The following is a 24,573-nucleotide window of genomic DNA, read 5'->3' as shown; positions in this document are numbered from 1 at the left end:
TTAAGTTTGGTGTTTTCAAAAATAATCTTTCTTAAAATAAGGTCCCATAACTCATTTGGCTAGAACATTAATTTGATTGGGTTAGAATCTTTTATACTCTTTTCAAAACATTCTTTTTCAAAAATATTTTTTTCTATTAAATCTTGTGCCAAACTTTAAGTTTGGTGTTTTCTTGTTGATTTCCCTTTGATTTTCGAAAATTTTGTTTGGTTTTCAAAAAAATTTTAAGTTTGGTGTTCTTCCTTCATGTTCTTGTGTTCTTGTGAGTCTTCAAAGTGTTCTTGAGTTTCCTGGTGTCTTGATCTTAAAATTTTTAAGTTTGGTGTTCCTTGGTGTTTTCCCTCCAAATTTTTCGAAAACAAGGAGCATTAGATCTAAAAATTTTTAAATCTTGTACTATCTTATTGTTTATCTCTCTCCTCACTAAATTCAAAAATATCTTTTCAAAATATCTCTTCTAACTTCCTAACTTCTTATCTTTTCAAAATTTGTTTCAACTAACTAACTAACTTCTTGTTTGTTTCTTAACTTTTTCAAAACTACCTAACTAACTCTCTCTCTCTCTAATTTTCGAAAATATCCTCCCTCTTTTTCAAAAATTTCGTTTTTTTTTACTAATTATCTTTAATTTTTTTTACGAAAAAAAAAATAAAAAAAAATTTATTTCAAAATTCAAATTCTTTTTAGTTATTTTATTTTATTTAAGTATTTACTTCTTATAAAATAAAATAAATAAAAAGGTAAATCAGTCCAAGTTATATCCATAGATCCATCATGGACATAAGTGGAGATGGACAGTCCAGGAGGACTTTGGGGTCATATTCTAACCCCTCTACTGCTTCATATGGGAGTAGCATCTGCATACCCTCCATTGGAGTTAGTAGCTTTGAGTTGAATCCTCAGCTCATTATCATGGTGCAGCAAAGTTGCCAGTATTCCGGTCTTCCACAGGAAGAACCTACAGAGTTTCTGGCACAATTTTTACAAATTGCTGACACAGTACATGATAAGGAAATAGATCAGGATGTCTACAGACTATTACTGTTTCCATTTGCTGTAAAAGATCAAGCTAAGAGGTGGTTAAATAACCAACCCAAGGCCAGCATAAGGACATGGAAACAGCTGACAGAAAAATTCCTGAATCAATATTTCCCTCCAAAAAGGATGACACAGCTGAGGTTGGACATCCAAGGCTTTAAACAAGGAGATAATGAATCTCTTTATGATGCCTGGGAGAGATACAGAGAGATGCTACGAAAATGCCCCTCTGAAATGTTTTCAGAGTGGGTTCAGTTAGACATCTTCTACTATGGGCTTGCAGAAGGAGCTCAGATGTCTTTAGATTACTCAGCTGGTGGATCTATCCATATGAGAAAGACAATCGAAGAGGCTCAAGAGCTCATTGATACAGTTGCCAGGAATCAGCATCTGTATCTAAGCAGCAACCCTTCCATGAATGAAGAGGTTAAAACAGTAACTGCTGAATTCAGTACTGTAAAATAAGCTGCTGAATTCAATCAGCAATTAGATTTGCTAACAAAGCAGCTAGCTGAATTCAAAGACAGGTTACAGGAGACAAGGATGGCTAATATACATATGGAAGAACAGTTTAAGCAAACAAAGCAGCAGCTATCAAAGCAAATAGCAGAAGAATGCCAAGCAGTTCAATTAAGAAGTGGGAAAACATTAAATACCCCACCTCAAGGCATCAAAAATTCAAGAAATGAGCAACCCACCAAAGATTCCCCTGAGGACAGTAAGAGCCCAGGGAAAAATAATTCTGGCACTAAAACGCCAGAAAATAGGTGGAAGGCTGGCGCTGAACGCCCAGACCATGCCCAAAACTGGCGTTCAGCGCCAGAAACAAGGCAAGATTAGCGTTCAACGCCAGAAATGGGCAAGAATCTGGCGTTGAACGCCCAATTGGTGCAAAATCCAGCGCTGAACGCCCAACAGGGGCACATTTCGGGCGTTCAGGCGCCAGGAACAGACAGTGAGTTGGCGTCTAACGTCACTCCAGCTTCTGACTCTGGTACTCAATTGCCAGTGAGGGATCAGACACACACAAGTGCTGATAACAACCCCTCTAAAAAGGCTTCTTTAACCACTAAGGTTGAGGAATATAAAGCCAAGATACCTTATCCTCAAAAACTCCGGAAAGAGGAGCAGGATAAGCAATTTGCTCACTTTGCAGATTATCTAAGGACTCTTGAAATAAAGATTCCATTTGCAGAGGCACTTGAGCAAATACCTTCTTATGCCAAGTTCATGAAAGAGATCTTGAGTCACAAAAAGGAGTGGAGAGAAACAGAAAGAGTTCTCCTCACTGAAGAATGCAGTGCAGTCATTCTGAAAAGCTTTCCTGAAAAGCTTAAAGACCCTGGGAGTTTTCTGATACCATGCATATTGGAAGGTGATTGCACCAAGACAGCCTTATGCGATCTTGGGGCAAGCATCAACCTAATACCTGCATCCACTATCAGGAAGCTTGGCTTAACTGAAGAAGTTAAACCAACCCGGATATGTCTCCAACTTGCTGATGGTTCCACTAAATACCCATCAGGCGTGATTGAGGACATGATTGTCAGAGTTGGGCCATTCGCCTTTCCCACTGACTTTGTTGTGCTGGAAATGGAGGAGCACAAGAGTGCTACTCTCATTCTAGGAAGACCCTTCCTAGCAACTGGACGATCCCTCGTTGACGTCCAGCAGGGGGAAATAACCCTGAGAGTCAATGATGACGAGTTCAAGTTGAACGCTGTCAAAGCCATGCAGCATCCAGACACATCAACAGACTGCATGAAAGTTGACCTTATTGACTCTTTGGTAGAAGAGATCAACATGGCTGAGAGTCTCGAATCAGAGTTGGAAAACATCTTTAAAGATGTTCAGCCTGATTTGGAGGATTCAGGGGACATGAAAGAGCCGCTGAACTTTCTTCTGAAAGAGGAAAAACCTCCTAAACCAGAGCTCAAGCCACTGCCACCATCCTTGAAATATGCATTTCTAGGAGAAGGTGACACTTTTCCAGTGATCATAAGCTCTGCTTTAAATTCACAGGAAGAGGAAGCACTTATTCAAGTGCTAAGGACACACAAGACAGCTCTTGGGTGGTCCATAGGTGACCTTAAGGGCATAAGCCCAGCTAGATGCTTGCACAAAATCCTATTGGAGGATAACGCCAAACCAGTGGTTCAACCACAGAGGCGGCTAAATCCAGCCATGAAGGAAGTGGTGCAGAAAGAGGTCACCAAATTACTGGAGGCTGGGATTATTTATCCCATTTCTGATAGCCCCTGGGTGAGCCCTGTTCAAGTTGTCCCAAAAAAGGGAGGCATGACAGTGATTCATAATGAAAAAAATGAACTGGTTCCTACAAGAACAGTTACCGGGTGGCGCATGTGTATTGACTACAGAAGGCTCAATACAGCCACCAGAAAGGATCATTTTCCTTTACCATTCATAGACCAGATGCTAGAGAGACTAGCAGGTCATGATTATTACTGCTTTTTGGATGGCTACTCAGGCTATAACCAGATTGCAGTAGATCCCCAGGATCAAGAGAAAACAGCATTCACATGTCCATCCGGAGTGTTTGCTTATAGAAGGATGCCCTTTGGGCTATGCAATGCACCTGCAACCTTCCAGAGATGCATGCTCTCTATTTTCTCTGATATGGTGGAAAAATTTCTGGATGTCTTCATGGATGACTTCTCAGTATATGGAGACTCATTCAGCTCCTGTCTTGATCACCTAAAACTTGTTCTGAAAAGATGCTAAGAAACCAACCTAGTTTTAAACTGGGAAAAGTGTCACTTCATGGTGACTGAAGGAATTGTTCTTGGGCATAAAATCTCAAACAAGGGAATAGAGGTGGATCAAGCAAAAATAGAGGTAATTGAAAAATTACCACCACCTGCCAATGTTAAGGCAATCAGAAGCTTTCTGGGGCATGCAGGATTCTATAGGAGGTTTATAAAGGATTTTTCAAAAATCGCAAAACCTCTAAGCAATCTGCTAGCTGCTGACATGCCATTTGTGTTTGACACAGCATGCCTGCAGGCGTTTGAAACGCTGAAAGCTAAGCTGGTCACAGCACCAGTCATTTCTGCACCAGACTGGACATTGCCATTTGAGTTAATGTGTGATGCCAGTGATCATGCCATTGGTGCAGTATTGGGACAGAGGCATGACAAGCTTCTGCATGTCAATTATTATGCCAGCCGCGTTCTAAATGATGCCCAGAAAAATTACACAACCACAGAAAAAGAACTACTTGCAGTGGTTTACGCCATTGACAAGTTCAGATCATACTTAGTAGGATCAAAAGTGATTGTGTATACTGACCATGCTGCTCTTAAATATCTACTCACCAAGCAGGATTCAAAACCCAGGCTCATCAGATGGGTATTGCTTCTGCAAGAGTTTGATATAGAAATAAGAGACAGAAAAGGGACAGAGAACCAAGTGGCTGATCATCTGTCCCGGATAGAGCCAGTGGAAGGGACGTCCCTCCCCTTTCTTGAGATCTCTGAGACGTTCCCTGATGAGTATCTATTTGCCATTCAGGAAGCACCATGGTTTGCCGATATTGCAAACTATAAAGCTGCAAGGTTCATACCCAAGGAGTACAATAGAATACAAAAAAAGAAACTAATCACTGATACAAAGTACTACTTGTGGGATGAGCCCTATCTCTTTAAGAGATGTGCAGACGGAATTATCTGTAGGTGTGTCCCCAGAGAGGAAGCACAGAGAATCCTATGGCATTGCCATGGATCTCAATATGGAGGCCATTTCGGAGGTGAGCGAACAGCCACCAAGGTCCTCCAATGTGGCTTCTATTGGCCCACACTCCATAAAGATTCCTGAGAGTTTGTACGTAATTGTGACAGTTGCCAAAGAGCTGGTAATCTGCCTCATGGTTACGCCATGCCTCAACAAGGAATCTTGGAAATAGAGTTGTTTGATGTATGGGGAATTGATTTCATGGGACCTTTCCCACCATCATACTCAAACACTTATATTCTGGTGGCAGTTGACTATGTATCAAAATGGGTTGAGGCTATTGCCACACCCACCAATGATACTAAAACAGTGTTGAAGTTCCTCCAGAAACATATCTTTAGCAGGTTTGGTGTCCCTAGAGTGTTAATCAGTGATGGGGGCACTCACTTCTGCAACAAACAGCTCTACTCTGCCATGGTTCGGTATGGAATTCGCCACAAAGTGGCCACTCCATATCATCCACAAACCAACGGGCAAGCTGAAGTCTCTAACAGAGAATTGAAGAGAATCCTGGAACGGACAGTAAATACCCGTAGAAAGGATTGGGCAAGGAGCTTGGATGATGCTCTGTGGGCTTACAGAACAGCATTCAAGACCCCTATAGGGACCTCTCCATACCAACTCGTGTATGGTAAGGCATGCCACTTGCCCGTGGAACTGGAACATAAGGCCTACTGGGCAACCAGATTCCTAAACTTAGATGCCAAATTAGCAGGAGAAAAATGATTGCTCCAGCTAAATGAGCTAGAGGAATTCAGATTCACAGCTTTCGAAAATGCCAAGCTTTATAAAGAAAAATAAAAAAATGGCATGACAGAAAGCTGTCATCTAGAATCTTTGAACCAGGACAGAAGGTCCTGTTGTTTAACTCTAGACTCAGGCTATTCCCCGGGAAACTGAAATCCCGGTGGAGGGGACCATACGTGATTACAAGTGTGTCACCATATGGTTATGTGGAGCTTCAAGATATTGATTCTGATAAGAAGTTCATTGTCAATGGACAGAGAATCAAGCATTATCTTGAAGGCAACACTGAGCAAGAATGCTCAAGGCTGAAGCTAGATTAAAAGCTCAGCAAGGTCCAGCTAAAGACAATAAAGAAGCGCTTGCTGGGAGGCAACCCAGCCATGGGGCAACAATCCTCTAAGCATTTTGCCCTATTTCTATTTTTATTTTTATTTGTTTATATAAAGTTCACTGACACTAAGGTAAAGAATCATTTGTATAAGTTTATAGGGTTACAGAAGGAATCTACACACAAAACAGAGATAGGGAGCTTACTGGCAAGAAAACGCCAGTGAAGGCCATTTTGGGCGTTCAGCGCCCAAAATGGGCATCCAGTGGGCGCTGAACGCCAGTAAGGATAGCTATCTGGCGTTCAACGCCAGAAAAGGGCAACAACTGGGCGTTGAACGCCCAGGAGAGCAGCATTTGGGCGTTGAACGCCCAAAACAGGCAGTGTTTGGGCGTTCAAACGCCAGGATGGTGGGGAGGAGCTCTCCTTCTACCCATCTCCTTCTTTTTCTTTTGCTTGAGGACAAGCAAAGCTCTAAGTTTGGTGTGCTTATCCGTGATCACTAAGATCATGGCCCCTAAAGGAAAACAACCCTCTCCAAGAGGAGCAAGGGCGTGATTTAAAGGAACTGAAGCGCCAGAAATTCTCTCTTGAAGGACCAAGCACCTCACAGACTAGAGGAACATCCACTTCCCAAACCTCAAGGTTGTTGAGTTCTAATCTTAGCCTTAACTCTGTGATAACTGTTCTTATTTTAATTTTACCTTAGGAGTCGTATAGTAGTAATTAGTATCTATTTTGATTTTATCTCCAATTAAGCTATAGTTTATTTTTCTCATCATCATTAAACATGAATAAAGTAGTAGATCTTTTGAATAAGAAGCAATAAAATTTCGAGTTTAAATAAAACAAATTCTAATTGGTTAAATGTGGTGGCAATGCTTTCTGTCTTCTGAATGAATGCTTGAACAGTGCATATGTCTTTTGAATTTGTTGTTTAAGACTGTTAAATATGTTGGCTCTTGAAAGAATGATGAACATGAGACATGTTATTGATGATCTGAAAAATCATAAAAATGATTCTTGAAGCAAGAAAAAGCAGCAAAGAACAAAGCTTGCAGAAAAAAAAAAAAAGAAAAAAAAGAAAAAAAAGAAAAGCAAGCAGAAAAAGCCAGTAACCCTTAAAACCAAAAGGCAAGGGCAAATAAAAGGGATCCCAAGGCTTTGAGCATAAGTGGATAGGAGGGCCTAAAGGAATAAAATCCTGGTCTAAGCGGCTAAACCAAGCTGTCCCTAACCATGTGCTTGTGGCGTGAAGGTGTCAAGTGAAAACTTGAGACTGAGCGGTTAAAGTCAAGGTCCAGAGCAAAAAGAAGAGTGTGCTTAAGAACTCTGGACACCTCTAATTGGGGACTTTAGCAAAGCTGAGTCACAATCTGAAAAGGTTCACCCAATTATGTGTCTGTGGCATTTATGTATCCGGTGGTAATACTGGAAAACAAAGTGCTTAGGGCCACGGCCAAGACTCATAAAGAAGCTGTGTTCAAGAATCATCACACTGAACTAAGAGAATCAATAACACTATCTGAATTCTGAGTTCCTATAGATGCCAATCACTCTGAGCTTCAATGGATAAAGTGAGATGCCAAAACTGTTCAGAAGCAAAAAGCTACTAGTCCCGCTCATCTAATTAGGATCTGAGCTTCAATCAAAAACTCTGAGATATTATTGCTTCTCAACATATTAGTCTTCTATTTTATTTGTCTAGTTGCTTGAGGACAAGCAACAGTTTAAGTTTGGTGTTGTGATGAGCGGATACTTTATACGCTTTTTGGGAATAATTTCATATAGTTTAGAGTGTGTTTTAGTTAGTTTTTAGTCTATTTCTAGTAGTTTTTAGGAAAAATTCATATTTCTGGACTTTACTATGAGTTGTGTGTTTTTCTGTAATTTCAGGTATTTTTCTGGCTGAAATTGAAGGAGCTGAGCAAAAATCTGATTCAGGCTGAAAAAGGACTGCTGATGCTGTTGGATTCTGACCTCCCTGCACTCAAAGTGGATTTTCTGGAGCTACAGAACTCAAAATGGCATGCTTCCAATTGCGTTGGAAAGTAGACATCCAGGGCTTTCCCGCAATATATAATAGTCCATACTTTGCACAAGGATAGACGACGTAAACTGGTGTTCAACGCCAGTTCTCTGCCCAATTCTGGCGTCCAGCGCCAGAAAAGGATCAAAAACTGGAGTTGAACGCCCAAACTGGCATAAAAACTGGCGTTCAACTCCACAAATGGCCTCTGCACGAAATCTCAGTCCCAGCACACACCAAGTGGGCCCCAGCACACCAAGTGGGCCCCAGAAGTGGGTCTCTGCATCATCCATCATAGTCCACTCATATTTTGTAACCCTAGGCTACTAGTTTAGTATTTAAACAACTTTTAGAGACTTATTTTGTATCTCATGACATTTCAGATCTAAACTTTGTATTTTCTGACGGCATGAGTCTCTAAACCCCATTGTTGGGGGTGAGGAGCTCTGCTGTGTCTCGATGAATTAATGCAAGTATTTCTGTTTTCTATTCAAACACGCTTGTTCCTATCTAAGATGTTCATTCGCGCTTACTTGTGATGAAGGTGATGATCTGTGACATTCATCACCTTCCTCAAACCATGAACGTGTGCCTGACAACCACCTCCATTCTATATCCGATTGAATGAGTATCTCTTAGATTCTCTAATCAGAATCTCTGTGGTATAAGCTAGAACTGATGGCGGCATTCATGAGAATCCGGAAAGTCTAAACCTTGTCCGTGGTATTCCGAGTAGGATTCAAGGATTGAATGACTGTGACGAACTTCAAACTCCTGAAGGCTGGGCGTTAGTGACAGACGCAAAAGGATAGTAAATCCTATTCCAACCGGATCAAGAACCAACCGGTGATTAGCCGTGCTGTGACAGAGCGCGTGAGCGTAGTTTTCACTGGAAGGATGGAAGGTAGCCATTGACAACGGTGATCCACCAACACACAACTTGCCATAGGGGGACGTGCGTGCGTGAACAAGAAGATAGAGGAAAGCAGAGATTCAGAAGACAAAGCATCTCCAAAACTCCAACATATTCTCCATTACTGCACAACAAGTAATCTTTAATTTATGCTCTCTTGGTTATTCACAATTCAACTGATAAACATAATTGACTTCCTGACTAAGATTTACAAGATAACCATAGATTGCTTCAAACCAACAATCTCCGTGGGATTCGACCCTTACTCACGTAAGGTATTACTTGGACGACCCAGTGCACTTGCTGGTTAGTGGTACGCGTTGTGAAAAGTGTAATTCACGATTCGTGCACCAGGGGGCAATTAGGGTTAGCTTTTATCATGTTTTAGTGTAGTTCTCTAGAGAGAGAAGCTCCCCCCTCTCTCTAGAATTAGGGTTCTTTAGTTTAATTTCTTGTAATTTCTTGTTTTATTCTTGTTTTCATTTACTTTTCCTTGTCATTTATTGTTATTGCATCTTTCTTCTTCTTCATTTCTCTTGCTATTTCCTTTATTTTGTCATTTTATGTTTTATGAACACTCTTGTCATTTTGATTTCCAATTAATGCAATTTTGTGTTTCCATGTCATTTATTGCTTTCTTTAGTTGTCGTTGTCACTTTCTTGCTTTGGTAGTTGTAGAATTTATTTTATTACAATTTAATATTATTTTATTCTCATGCACACCAATTGTTTGATAAAATGCTTGGCTTAGTTTTCACTTAGTTTTTCTTAACTCTTGGCTTGGAATTGTTGACTTTGGTGATCCTTGAGTCACTGATGTTCATTCTTGTTTGATATATTAGAGTAGTTAGTTGATTTGGTCTCCCTTGACTCTATGTGACCCCTTAGTGTTGACATAAGACTTAAGGATTGAAATTAACTATGCCTATTTGACTTATCTTTGATGTAAGGTTGACTAAGCAGGATTAACTCTTTGTAATTATCATATGTTTGTGGTCAATGGCTAGGATAGGTAGCCTTAGCTCTCAATTACTTGCCAAGATGTTTTCTTGCATTTGAAGTTTCCTTTTCTTGCATCTAATTGCTTTGACTTTTATTGCTTTGATGTTTAATTTCTTGCATGTTTAGTTTTCACACTCTTGGTTGAGAAATTGGGTGTTTGGGTGGAATTGAGTTGTGGATGTCCATTTCGCATTGTGTGAGAATTATTAATTGGTTTAATTTCCATTGACGCTAATCTTTCACTAAGTAATTAGTGAGTTGACTAGGACTTATGGATTGAGACCAATTACACCCTTTGACTAATTCTCGAAGAGAATTGATTGGTTTGGATTGATTCCACACATTGCCATGTTTGTGGTTCACAACTAGTATAGGAAACCTAGATTATCCACTTTTTGCCAACAGTCCTTTTTAGTATTTAATTTCCATTTTTCATTGCCTTTACTTGCTTTGACTTTAATTTCTTGCATGCCCATTTACTTTCTTGCTATTTACATTACTTGCCCTCTTGCTTGCATTTACAATCCCCATGCTCTTTCTCTCATAGCCGATAATTGTACATTTCGTTGCAACTCTTAGGGAAGACGACCCGGGAGCTAAACACTCTCGGTTATTTTGTATTGACTTTATTATTTGATTGATGGTCAATTTGTTGGATTAGGACTATACTTACAATGCTAATTCCATTTTTATAATCGAATTCCTAACCCATGCAAATTGGCCATCGTCAAATTTGGTGCCGTTGCTGGGGAGTTGCAATGGTGTATGTTTTTCACTATTGTACATATTGTAAATATTGTGAATAGCTTGTTGTTGGTTGATTGTACATATGTTGCTTGCTTATTTTTAGCTATTGGGAATATGTTAGTATGTGAATATCTTGCTTTTTGTTTGCCATTGTGAATATGTTTTTCTTGGGTGCTTCTTGTTTTTTCTTGTTGGGAGCTCATAGCTTGTTGGACACTCCACCAAAGCTTGGTGCAATCAATGGAGAGTTTGGAGATCCAAGCATTGTTAAAGCTTCTCAATAAAGTCCAACTTAAGGACTCTAAATAGAAGTGCTAGGTGGGAGACACCCCACTATGGTAACACCTTTCTAACCCTCTCTTTGTACATAGCTTCAATTTATTTTATTTTGTCTCTTGTAGATAGCTTAGGATTAGTTTAATTTCAAGGTTAATTTGCTTAGATTTTTGTTTAGATCATGTGTTTTTGATGAATAACATGTTTTGGGGTTGAAAAGCTATTTTGGACATCAAGTTTGGTGCCTTAGAGCACTAAAATATTTTGAGAAAAACAGAGCATGTGCGTGCGCACACACCTGTGCGTATGCACACAACGCCGATTTTTGCGTTCTGTGCGCTCGCACCCACCTGTGCATGCGCACACAGCTTATGCACCCTCTGTTGCGAGTGTTAGCACACCTTGTGCGCCCGCATCCCCATCTTTTTGCCTCTGTGTGTGCGCACGGACCTGTGTGCGTACGCACAGACGGCAAGATAGCTGGCAATTTGACGCTTCATTTTCTTAAAAAAAAAAACCTACTTGTGCGTGCGCATAGACTTGTGTGCACGCACAACCTTCAACACCACTCTACTCGCAGCACACGCACCCTTGTGCGCGGGAACACCCCCTCTTTTCCTTTCTACGCGTCCGCACACACCTCTGTGCATGCACACAAACCCTTCTGTCCCTTCTGTTCGCAGCGCCTGCACGTTATTGTGCGCGCACACCTTCCCTTTTTTTGCTAGTGTGCGTACGTGTAAGACCCAAAACTTTTGAAAAAGGGCTATCATGAGCTAATTTCAAATTCAGTATTTCTGTAGCTTTAATTTCAGAAATTATTTTATTAAAGATAATTAAAGCAAGTTTTAATTAATTGAATTTGAAATAAGTTATGATTATTATCTAATTTTATAATTATTGGATTATTTTCTATATTTAAATTACAAAGTTGGCTGTTATGAAATAATAGGGATTTTACATGATTTGGACTAAATAATTAATATTTTAATATATTAATACTGCAGTTTTGGAAAATAGAGAAATTAATTATGTTATTTATAATTTTCGGTTTTGGACATTTTATTAAAATAATTTGTAAAATTGGTGAGCAAATAGTCTTTTCTATATACAATTAGTGTTGGATTTAATTTGGGTTTCAATTATTATGTTATTCCCAATTTTATTTGAAATTACTAAAATGCCCCTAACTCTAATTTTTGAAAATGAAACCCTAACCCTGAAACCCTAACCCATGACCCGGTTCCCTTCAGCCACACCCCCAACCTTCCCTTGCTCTCAGCTGCGATAACACACAGAATTTCCTTTGTGTTCTCTGAAAGAAAAATGATGCCGAAAGGGGAGTGGGGTGATACTTCATTTTGACGTTTCATTTTCTTAAAAAAAAACTTACTTGTGTGTGCGCATAGACTTGTGCGCACGCACAACCTTCAACACCCCTCTGCTCGCTGCTGCGCCACCGTCCCTGTGCCACCGTCATTTGGTCCATCCACGAGCTGCTACCAGAACCGTGCGAGGAGGAATGATGCCGCCCCTTGCCGCGATCGAAGCTCGCTGCCCCCGCGTTGCTCCGGTCTGTCGTGTCGCCACTGTCGTCCAGGAAAGACTGCCGCTGCTTCTGTGTCCTCCAATGGCGCCGCTACACGAGCCGGAGGAACTCGTCCCTGTTGAGCCGCCGCTGCCACTATTAGGGTTTGCCACCGCCGTGCCGTTGAGAAGAAGGCCATCCAGTCACACCAAGCAGGAGAGACAGAGAGAGCTGAGGCTGAGCTGGGGGTCCAACCACCGCAACCAGCTGTCGTTCACGTCACCGGCATCGCCTCTGTCAGAACCGCCGCTGTCACTACCAGTTTTTACCTCCGACGTGGCTGATTATGGGTGAAAAGGGTGGCGAAGCAGCCTCTGCTGTCAGGGAACCCTGCTGCCGTCGCCGGAAGAACTCTGCCGGTAAGGGTTTTAATTAAGGTTTCTGCCTTTTTGGATTTTGAGAGGGTTTTAATGCTGCGTGGTTTTTATAGTTGATCCACCGGAGCTTCTGGCCGTTGCCAGAGCTGTTGCCGGGCCTGTTCAAAATCGCAGATGCTTCGTTTCGCTAGTTTAGTAAGTATTTATGTTTCAGAAAGCCTCGCGTTAGTATTTTGTTGTGTTCGGTTAATGAATATGAGTTTTGATAACGTGGGATCGAGTCCTGATTATTGTATATTGCGATTAGTGTTGCTATGGTTATAGCGAAAGTGGCTTGGAGCCGAGGTTTTGTTTGCCGGTGATTTCGAGCTGAGGTGAAAAGGACTCTGTGAGGCGTTTGGGTTATGGTTTGCATTTTGAGGTAGGGGCTCTTTCCAAAAACTATATTTTATATATTAGAATTATTACATATGGATACTGATGAGAGAAAATGTGTATTCGGTGATTGTATCGGCCTTATGTACAGTTTGATTTATCTCGATTGATTATGAACATTTTTTGGTTGGATTGTTGTGCGGTCTTGTGAAACGGAATGTTTTCAAGTTGAATCCTTTAAAGATTTGAGATCAAGTGTAATTTGTTGAGAATTGATTTGAGTTGAGTTAATTTTCTTGATAATGTGAAAAATAGAATACACTTTTGGATTCAGCCTGGTTTACTTTAATTAACTTGGTTTTGATAATTGATTTGTTGCTGAACCGTTTCTTTAAAGTCTTGGAAATGAGTTTTATCGGCTGATAATAAATTGATTTTTAAACCGTTTCCTTGAAAAATGAAAATGAGGTGATTGTTGGATTTAGCTTGCTTTCGAACTGATTTTTGGATCTGGACTGTTGAAAAGGATTGTGGAACGGTTTAGTTGGGACCCGAACAAGGTGGTAAAGTCCAAGTTTTAGGGGAGGTGCTGCCAAAATTCCGGTAGAATCCGGGACTTTACTAAAACGTTATTCGAAAACTCATGAGTTAAAAACTTCTACTATGTTTTTCTGAATTATTAAGAAAGAGATGACTTGTGCTTCTGGAACGAATTATTAAAAAGAAAGTTGTGATTTAGTCTTGTTTCTTAAGAAAAGTATTATATTTCCCTCGTGAACACGTTATTTAGATGAAACTTATGCTTTAAGACTGTTTTAAATGTGAAAAGGGTTTATGCCTTTGAATTTGATTTGAGGGTTTCAATTAGAGAAGTTTCAGTGACTTTAAAAGAACCTGAACGTCTATTGACAAGTTTCATTCTAAAATATTTTGGGAAAAGTTTTAAGTACTCTTTTAGTTCTGAGTTTTTACAAGACTAAAACAATTTTTGAGCAGTTGAAACACTTTTGAATTTTCCCATGGGGTTGAAGCTGGTTTTTGTTTAAGTAAAGGAAACGGCTTTGAAAAGAGTAATTGATTACATGACTCAGTTTGGGTTAGATCCTATTTTATTATTCAAATCAGGAAGCCAAGGTTTTAATGATTTTAATTGAATTTGACGAAATGAGTTATGTTATTCTCCCCTAAAGACTTGAGACTCTGTCGAGGAACTTTCGTTATAAAGTCCCGTTGTTGGACGGAAGATTTTGAATATTTCAAAATAAACCTTTAATTTCCATGGTTTTGGAAGTTTTGGAAAGAGGATGCCAAGAGTGGCTTTGTTTTAAAAAGGACTTTACTTTGAGTAAAAGCGGCTTATGAGCCTGGGATGATTTGAGAAATGAGAATTTTAAAGCCAAGGCTGGAAAGAATTAATTTTTGAATCCTTTTTTATTTCAAAGTAAAGTGGATTGAGAAAAAATGATTTATGGCTTAAATGCCGATTTTATGAATTTGATGATGTTAAGTGGTGGAAGTGCTATTTTGTTATGAGCCGGAATGGTTGTGTATGATATATGAATTACGACTATGAAAGCCCCGGATGAGTTCTGATAAACCCATATTTTATGATATATTTTGTGCTTAGTTTGAGTGATTTATTCAATCCTTCACCTACTTATTCATATTAATTGCATGGTTTTACTTTCCCTTCCTCATTATGCGATGTATGTGAAAAACATGTTTCCTAGGCTTTAAAATTAATTATTTTAATTACCTTTATTTCCATTCGATGCCGTGATTAGTGTGTTGAGTAGTTTAAGATCTTCTAAGGCAGGAATGACTTAAAGGATGGAAAGAAAACATACAAAAATGGAAGGAAAGCATAAAACGGAGTTTGTGAAAAAATTGGCATCCACGCGATCGCATGGGCGACGTGGACGCATGCCAAGCGCGAAGAAGCAGTGACGCGGCCGCATGACTGACGCGACCGCGCGCCTTGAGCAGAACACATATGACGCGGCCGCATGACTGCCGCGACCGCGTGACAAGGAAAACTCTAAATGACGCGACCGCGTGACCCACGCGGATGCGTGACAGAGGCCACGCACCAGAAATTGTAGAAAATGCTCCCAGCGAATTCTGAAGCCCCTTTTGGCCCAAATCCAAGTCCAGAAGGCATAGACCAGAGGTTATGAAGTGAGGGAATGCATCTGTTCAAAAAGAGTCTCCACTTTAGTTAGTTTTCATGATTTAGATTTAGTTTTGAGAGAGGTTCTCTCCTCTCTCTTCTATCTTTAGGATTAGGATTTAGAATTAGGATTTTATTCGCTTTCCGGATTATCTCTTTATCAGGTTCAATATTCCCTTTTTATTTACTTTCGCAATTTAATTTATGAATTCTTCCATGTTACAGATTACATCTTTGAATTAATGTTATTTGAGGTATTTTAGTTTAATCTTGCTTTATTTTATTTACATTATTGTTACTCCCATCTGAAGACATTTTTATTCCAGTAGATTTACTTTTCTCCTTTTTGGACTTGGTTAAGAAATCAGTAACTCAGGAGTTATCAAACTCAAACATGATTGATAATTATTATCTTGGCTAATTAAATTGAACTTCAATAATCCCAATCTTTTCTTAGGAAATAAATAGGATTCGAAGATCAAACCAATTAATCCCTTGGCCTTCCTTTATCTTAGTAAAGGTTAACAAAGTGGAATTAAGATTCAATTCTCATCATCATTGATAAGGATAACTAGGATAGGACCTCTAATTTCTCATACCTTGCAAAAAGTTTATTTACAGTCGTCTATTTATTTTACTTGCCATTTAAATTACCTGTTCTTCATTTACTTTAATTGCTGATTAAACCATTCTCCCCTCATTCTCAAAACCCCAATTTACAACCTCCATAACCAATAATAAGAACATACTTCCCTACAGTTCCTTGAGAAGACGACCCGAGGTTTGAATACTTCGGTTATCAATTTATTTAGGGGTTTGTTACTTGTGACAACCAAAACATTTGTACGAAGGGATTTCTGTTGGTTTAGAGACTATATCTACAACGCGACTGTTTTTATAAAATTCTTTACCACTATAAAATCCTAACGTCAAAATGGCGCCGTTGCCGGGGAACTGCAATCGTGTGGCTTATTATTGGTTATTGTAAATATTTTTTTTTACTGGTTTATTTGTCTTTATTTTTCCCCTCTTTATTTCTATTAGCTACTATGAATTCTCACCCCTTTCGCTTTGAGTTTGGTTATAATGTTATTGAAAGGAATGGAAGTTATAACAGGAACATGCATCAAGGTCAGAGCAATCAAAGATGGATGGAGCCAAGAGGATCTGATCAACCCTTTAGGCAACAACACCCTCCAAGATATCATGGACAAAGACCATTCTACAATGCATACCAAGCAAATAGACGTGGTGGACAACCTTGTAATTACCAACAAGTCCCACCCTGTGCTTATAGACCATCCTCTCAACATAACTTCGAACCACCACACTCACAAGCTCCTTTTCACCGTTCACCACCGTATGATCCTCATTTACCCCAGTTCTAATCCAATCACTCCCAAACACCACCACTTCCCCCTGTACCATATCCAAATCTATCACCCCGAGAATCAGAGGTTCGCCTCAAGGAAACAGTAAATCGACTTCAAACAACCCTTCATCAACTGGAGCAAGCAGTAAGTCAATTATCTTCTAGACATTCGAACATTCAAGGACCTCCCACAGCCCCATGTGGACAATCTAATGAAGAGCGTAGTATGAAGGAGATACTAGAAACTCCAGTGGACAAGACAGAGCATGGCTTCATACTGGAACAAGTAGAGGAAGCTGTTATTATTGAAGAAGAAGAGTTGGTTGAAGACTTAGGAGACGCTGAACCTCCATGGAAATCCAAAGTTGTGGAGCATTCTGTCAAGGATGTTACAATTGATGCTAAGGAGGATTGTGCGCAATCCCCAGAGCGAGTCTTTCATGAAGACCTAGACAGAATAGCCCAAGAAGCAAATTTCCTTGATGATGATAGTCACAAGTCAGGTTCTCCTAGTAATGAACCTGCATCCGCAAGTGAATTCTCTGAGATCGAAGAATCTTCCCCAAGTGAATGCGAAGATGATACGGAGGTAGATTTATCTCAACCTCCAGTCTATGACTTAAGTGATGAGGAAGACATAGATGGCTTTGATCAGGACATGGATACATTTGAAGAATCCTGCAAAGAAGTGGAGAAATTCACAGAAGAACACAAGGGAGCAGAACTCACAGAACCACTGGAACCACCTATCCCAAGGCCATTACCACCCAATACAAGCTTCAAGTGGGTACAATCCTTAACCTTTAACTGTATTTTTCCACTCGAATATGGTTTGCTTGAAACAGATGGCCAGCTTAGAGCTCTCTGCAGCTTTAAGAGTAAAAGGGAAATGGCTCGTACTCAGAGCTGGTGCACAAGGTTCAATAAGGTTCCACGCTTCAACTTGAAGTGCACGGATTGGCATCATGATCAATCGGATGGATCACGGAAAACGCTTGGTTATCCTGGTGAGAATCTAATCTCTAAACCGCCCGGATGGAAAAGTATAGATCAAGACGAAGGCAGATTCAAAAGCAAAGTTTGGGATCCTGGAATCTGTGCTGACATTCATCACCCCGGGAGCCTGACAATCAGTTTGAAGTTGCTCAGAAGCTTCACATGCCTAGTTTGGGACCCCGGAGGCTATTGGAATTCCAAGCATTGGTGGAGATTTTTGGATGAATTTAAGCATAAGCCGCCATAACAGAAGCTCATCCAATGTCCAACTTAAGGACTTTAACTAAAAGTGCTAGGTAGGAGACAACCCACCATGGTATGATCGTTCCTTTTTCAATATTTTTTATTTAGTTTTATTTGTTTTCAAGTCTTATTTTATTTTATTATACTGAACCTAGAAGCTTTGCATCTCATTCATATTATCATTGCATTCTGCATACTGCATAAAAAAAGGGTGTACGACGCGATCGCATCACTCATGCGATCGCGTCAAGTTGTGAAAACACTTCCCACGCGACCACGTCATTCATGCGTCCGCGTGACCTGGAGATTGGCGTAAAGATCCAACGTCCAGAAAGTTAGGCTGGAATCATGCGGCCATTGTGCGTTTCCCACAATTGACCCATGCGATCGCGTCACTCACACGATCGGGTCACTTGCACAATACCAATCCCACGCGACCGCGTCGCATGGATTGCACAAACACCCCAAAGGAGACAGAGAGTTATGCTGAAACAACGCTGGATTCGTGCTTTTAGCACAAATTCCAGCGACGCAATCGCATGCCCCAGGCGATCGCGTCATTTACTCTTTTTGCCCTCCACGCGATCGCGTCACCTACGCGATCGCGTCAACCACCTTTTCTCCCCAACCACGCGACCGCGTGCCCCACGCGATCGCGTGAATTCAAATTATAACCCCCCAGTCACGCGAACCCTATCAGTCGCGCCCCCCTTCCCTAAACCCCTCCACTTCCTCTCTTCTTCTCCAACCACCAACCACCACCCAGCCACCATCACCGCCACCGCCAGACGCCGCCGACCACCCAGACCCCACCGCCACCCACCCCCCCTTCCTCCTTCCCCCTCCTTTATTCTTCTTCCTTTTTCTTCCCCCCCTCCGCCACTGCCTCTCCGCGACCACCACCCCCGCGCCGCCATCACCACTGCCCAGCGCCACCCACCCTTTCCCCCCTTCCCCCTCTTCTTCCCCCTACCCCCATTACAATCCCCCCTTTCCCTCCCTTCCTCCGAACAGCAGCCACCGCCGCCACGTCACCTTCTTCCGCCGCGCCGGATGCCACCGCCGTCATCCCCAGCCACCTTTCTGCCCACTCTCCTCAATTTGCCTACCAGGTTCTGACAAACGCCACCCTTCTATCCTTCGTCGTTAATTCATAATTTTTTTCTATTTCTGTTCATATTTAGGCTAGCTAGTTATGCATGTTGTAGTGGATTTTAGGTTGTTAGGTAGCCTAGGATGTGGTTAGTGGATTTAGGTCTGTTTAATTACACTGTTCCTGTTTCTTGTTTTATTCTGCTGTTGCTGTGATAATTGTAATGTTCAGCTGTACTTTCTTGTTTCTTGCTGCTCTGTACACTGTATTTTCATGTTTATATTCCTTATATGTAATTGCAGCTTTAATTTTGATTCATATGAACTATTTGATTGCTGTTTATTTTCCGGGACAATCCAATTTTAGCCGGAATGCTGCCCAAATTTCTGTAAAATATTTTCATTCATGTTTTGGTTTTGGCATTTTGAACTCTGCTTTCCTCTGCTTTAACCAAACCAATTCATGACAGCCAGGGCATGCTTTCTTATCCTTTTTGATTTCCTGGTTCCTAAACTGCATTTTTGATGTTTGATTCCAATTTTTGCTTTCTCTATATCTATTTGAATCATCATCATCCTGTTTTCCTTATTTGGATATGGGTTACTTATAGCTTCTAAATATGAATACTTGTTACTTGGAATATTTTCATTATGCCACTTACTTTAACCCGCTTTTTACTGACTCACTAATGTTAACTTCCTAAACTCTTTTTCAATTCTAACCAACTTAACCTTTCAAAACTTCTCTTCTGATTTTTTTTCACTTTCTCTTAACATTCTAACCATGGCATGATGTTAATTTTTCTATTTAACATGAATTCAATTACATTTTGGATTGTGAATTCTCCTTTTTGGACTTTTAACTCCTATACAATCCTTAATGCACATTTACTTAACTCATTTTCCTTATCCTATTGCTCGTTTGCCACTTTGTGTTTCTTTTGATTCTTTGCCTATTTGATTTCCTATTATTATTATATCCTGGTTTTTTATTTTTCAGGATGTCTGCCAGCCAGAGAAAAGGAAAAGACAAGGCTACTACTGGCAAACGTAAAAGAGGAGAATCCTCCATGTCCATCATAGATATGATGCACGATGAATCCTTGTGGGAAAAAAATTTTACCCCGCAGGAGAAGGCCGACCAGCTAATCCCTGCTACCGATCCAGTGAAGTTTGCAGACCGATACTGTGAGCTAAAGTATCCGGTGTTTGCAAACTCCAGGAACCTATACCTGGAGAGAACTTTGAAGATCCCAGAAGAACTCTAGCAATACACTTCTGATCAGATCAAACAAAGAGGCTGGTTCTTCCTGGAGAGAAACCTGACTGAGATTAATGCATCTTGGGTTAGGGAATTCTACTGCAATTACTTCAAAACCTCCCTAGATGCAGTGAACCTTAGAGGAAAGCAGATTCTGCTCACTGAAGAGGCCATTGAAGATGTCTTGAAGCTTCTGCCTAAAACTGATCAGCTAGATGGTTATCAAAGAGCAGAGGAGGATATGCGTTTTATGAGATTTGATTGGGATGCAGTCAAGGCCCGGATAACCCTTGACCCGACCGTTCCTTGGATTATGGGTCAGAACACCACCATGCCAAAAGGAATCAAGCGGATTTACCTGAATGATGAGGCTCGGCTATGGCATCAGATACTTAGCAACTTCATTATGCCGAGTACTCACGAGACTGAGATACCAGCCGCTATGATCACCCTCCTATGGTGTGTGATGGAGGGTAAGGACCTGTATCTACCACGCTTTATCCGGTACCATATGGCCAGGGTCCACGTCCGAGGCACTCTTCCTTTTCCTTATCTGGTTACACAGCTAGGCCGTCGAGCTGACGTGCCTTGGGAGGATGCTGATGAAAAGCCACCTGCTGCAGAATGCAAGAAGATTATCCCTCACAGCAGGAACTTTTTGGCTTTGGGCTACAGACCTCCTTTCCTCACTGCTACTGTTGACACAGCCACACCATCTGCCGGCCCCTCTTCTTCCACAGCTGCCCCTGCCACCACCACTGCACCTTTACCTGCCCCAGAGCCCATCTATCATCTAGTGCACCACCTGTTTCGACGGCTTGACCAGATGGAGCATCGCAACAAGCGATGCTATGAACACCTGAAGCTGATGATACGCTCTGGCGACATCCCCTCCGAGCTTGACACACCATCCGAGGCATCTGAGGAGGAAGCCGATGATCACGAGGCAGAGATCCATCCCCAGAGTGAGGCAGAGCAGGCAGGCACCCAGCCGGCAACATCACATCAGGAGGTCGCCATCTCTGGCGTATTTTTTTTGGTGAACCACTACATACTCTTTTTATTTTATTTTGTTATTTTTCTGTATTTTTCTCCTTATTTTTGTTTTTACTCATAATTGCTATTTTTATGTATTTTTACTCTATTTCTGCATGTTGCACTTTAGTTCATATTTTAGCCATTTAGTTTTAGTAGCAATTCTAACTTATTAGTTATAGAAATTGTGGATTAATTAGTATAGTTTACCCTTTTTAGCATAAGATAGCTTAGTTTAAATTGAAAAATATAAAAAGGAAGTAAACTAGGAACTTAAACATAATAAAAACAATCCACACACCTTGTATATATAGCATTACATGTTAGTTAGTTAACAACATTTCATCAAGGAGAAACACTAGAACTTTAAAGCCATTCAATATAAATTTTACATTGAGAATAATGGGAATTTTTAACTAAACCTGCATGACATACATAAGTGATAAATGATTTTTGAGCTAGAGAACACACAGCCTGTGAGTTTTAAGCTTAATTGTATGGTTACATTCAAACCATAATATTTTATTCCTGTGTGTTCCACCCTTCTTTTGTATTCTGGTGTTCTTTACTTTGTTTTAATCTATATGTCTGATTATAGAATAGAAATACATACCAAGAGAGTGATTGAGGCCATTATTTGATTTTAGCTCACTTATCCCAAATAGCCTACCTTTTACATCACCCTTGTTAGCCCCCCTTGAGCCTTTAAACCCCTTCTTATTCTATAAGCCACAACACTAGCCTTAAGCAGAAAAACAAAATAAAAATCCCAAGTTGAATCCTTGGTTAGCTTAAGATAGAAAGTGTGTAGTTGTTTAAGTGTCGGAAACCTATTGGGAACATGGATGATAAAAACAAAAAGGTAGAAAAGTTGAAAGGAATAAAATAATTCAAATAAAAAAAAATTTGGGAAGCATGCTCATGTGAAATCAAAATAATTGAATTACCATGTGCATTAAAAAAAAAGTGTCATTTTTCAATAGTTGAATAAAGGGGACACAAAAAAAAATTCCCCAAATGTGAAATAAAGCAATGCACATGGGATAAGAAAAAATAATAAACATTGAAACATGAGCATGTAACATCAAAAGTGGGAAAATATGGGAAAATAGGTAAAGAAGCTTTGCTTTACAAAGTATGTATGTTAGGTGAGATCTTAGACTAATTAAGGATTCACTTATTAGCTCACTTAGCCTTATACATATACCCTTACCTTTACCTTGGCCCCATTACAACCTTAATTTAAGACCTCATGACTTTTGTATGTCTATATTCTATAATTGTTGATTGGTTAGATGAAGAACGAAGTTATAGAAAGAAAGAATAAAAAGAAGAATAGAGTGATTAACCCAATAAACACTGAGTGATTAGAGAGTAAACACAAAATCCAGTGAGGGTTCAATAGCTCATTAACATATATCTCTGCTAAATTATTAATTGTCTTGCAAGTTTATAAAATTTTTTTCTCTCCCATCTCAATTGTAAAGGCACTTTATCACTATCTAAGGTTTGGCTATATATATATATATATGACTCCTTAAGAATGTGAATTAATTCAACTACATGCAAGCTTTATATACAAGTGAATAAAAATAAGAATTGCATGATGCATCATTCATCTAGGTAGTTGCATTTAGATTAGATTGCATTGCATGGCATTCCACCACTTTAACCTAACATTACTCTTGGACTTAGCATGAGGACATGCTATTGTTTAAGTGTGGGGAGGTTGATAAACCCATATTTTATGATATATTTTGTGCTTAGTTTGAGTGATTTATTCAATCCTTCACCCACTTATTCATATTAATTGCATGGTTTTACTTTCCCTTCCTCATTATGTGATGTATGTGAAAAACATGTTTCCTAGGCTTTAAAATTAATTATTTTAATTACCTTTATTTTCATTCGATTCCATGATTAGTGTGTTGAGTAGTTTCAGATCTTCTAAGGCAGGAATGACTTAAAGAATGGAAAGGAAACATACAAAAATAGAAGGAAAGCATAAAACGGAGTTTGTGAAAAAACTGGCATCCACGCGATCGCATGGGCGACGCAGACGCATGCCAAGCGCGAAGAAGCAGCGACGCGGCCGCATGACTAACGCGACCGTGCGCCTTGAGCAGAACACATATGACGCGGCCGAATGACTGACGCGACCGCATGACAAGGAAAACTCCGAATGACGCGACCGCATGACCCACGTGGACGCGTGACAGAGGCCACGCACCAGAAATTGCAGAAAACGCTCCCAGCAAATTCTGAAGCCCTTTTTGGCCCAAATCCAAGTCCAGAAGGCATAGACCAGAGGTTATGAAGTGAGGGAATGCATCTGTTCAAAGAGAGTCTCCACTTTAGTTAGTTTTCATGATTTAGATTTAGTTTTGAGAGAGGTTCTCTCCTCTCTCTTCTCTCTTTAGGATTAGGATTTAGAATTAGGATTTTATTCGCTTTCCGGATTATCTCTTTATCAGGTTCAATATTCCCTTTTTATTTACTTTTGCAATTTAATTTATGAATTCTTCCATGTTACAGATTACATCTTTGAATTAATGTTATTTGAGGTATTTTAGTTTAATCTTGCTTTATTTTATTTACATTATTGTTACTCCCATCTGAAGATATTTTTATTCCAGTAGATTTACTTTTCTCCTTTTTGGTCTTGGTTAAGAAATCAGTAACTCAGGAGTTGTCAAACTCAAACATGATTGATAATTGTTATCTTTGCTAATTAAATTGAACTTCAATAATCCCAATATTTTCTTAGGAAATAAATAGGATTCGAAAATCAAACCAATTAATCCATTGGCCTTCTTTTATCTTAGTAAAGGTTAACAAAGTGGAATTAAGATTCAATTCTCATCATCATTGATAAGGATAACTAGGATAGGACCTCTAATTTCTCATACCTTGCCAAAAGTTTATTTACAGTCGTCTATTTATTTTACTTGCCATTTAAATTACCTGTTCTTCATTTACTTTAATTGCTGATTAAACCATTCTCCCCTCATTCTTAAAATCGCAATTTACAACCTCCATAACTAATAATAAGAACATACTTCCCTGCAGTTCCTTGAGAAGACGACCCGAGGTTTGAATACTTCGGTTATCAATTTATTTAGGGGTTTGTTACTTGTGACAACCAAAACATTTGTACGAAGGGATTTCTGTTGGTTTAGAGACTATATCTACAATGCGACTGTTTTTATAAAATTCTTTACCACCATAAAATTCTAACGTCAAGCTCGCCCCCGTGAATATACACTAGTGAGGGTGTTGGATATGGATTATGAT

This window comes from Arachis ipaensis, chromosome B5 (genome assembly GCF_059453495.1).
Source record: "Arachis ipaensis isolate K30076 ecotype BB chromosome B5, ASM5945349v1, whole genome shotgun sequence".
Taxonomy (NCBI): Eukaryota; Viridiplantae; Streptophyta; class Magnoliopsida; order Fabales; family Fabaceae; genus Arachis; species Arachis ipaensis.
Note: the sequence above shows the minus strand (reverse complement) of the source record.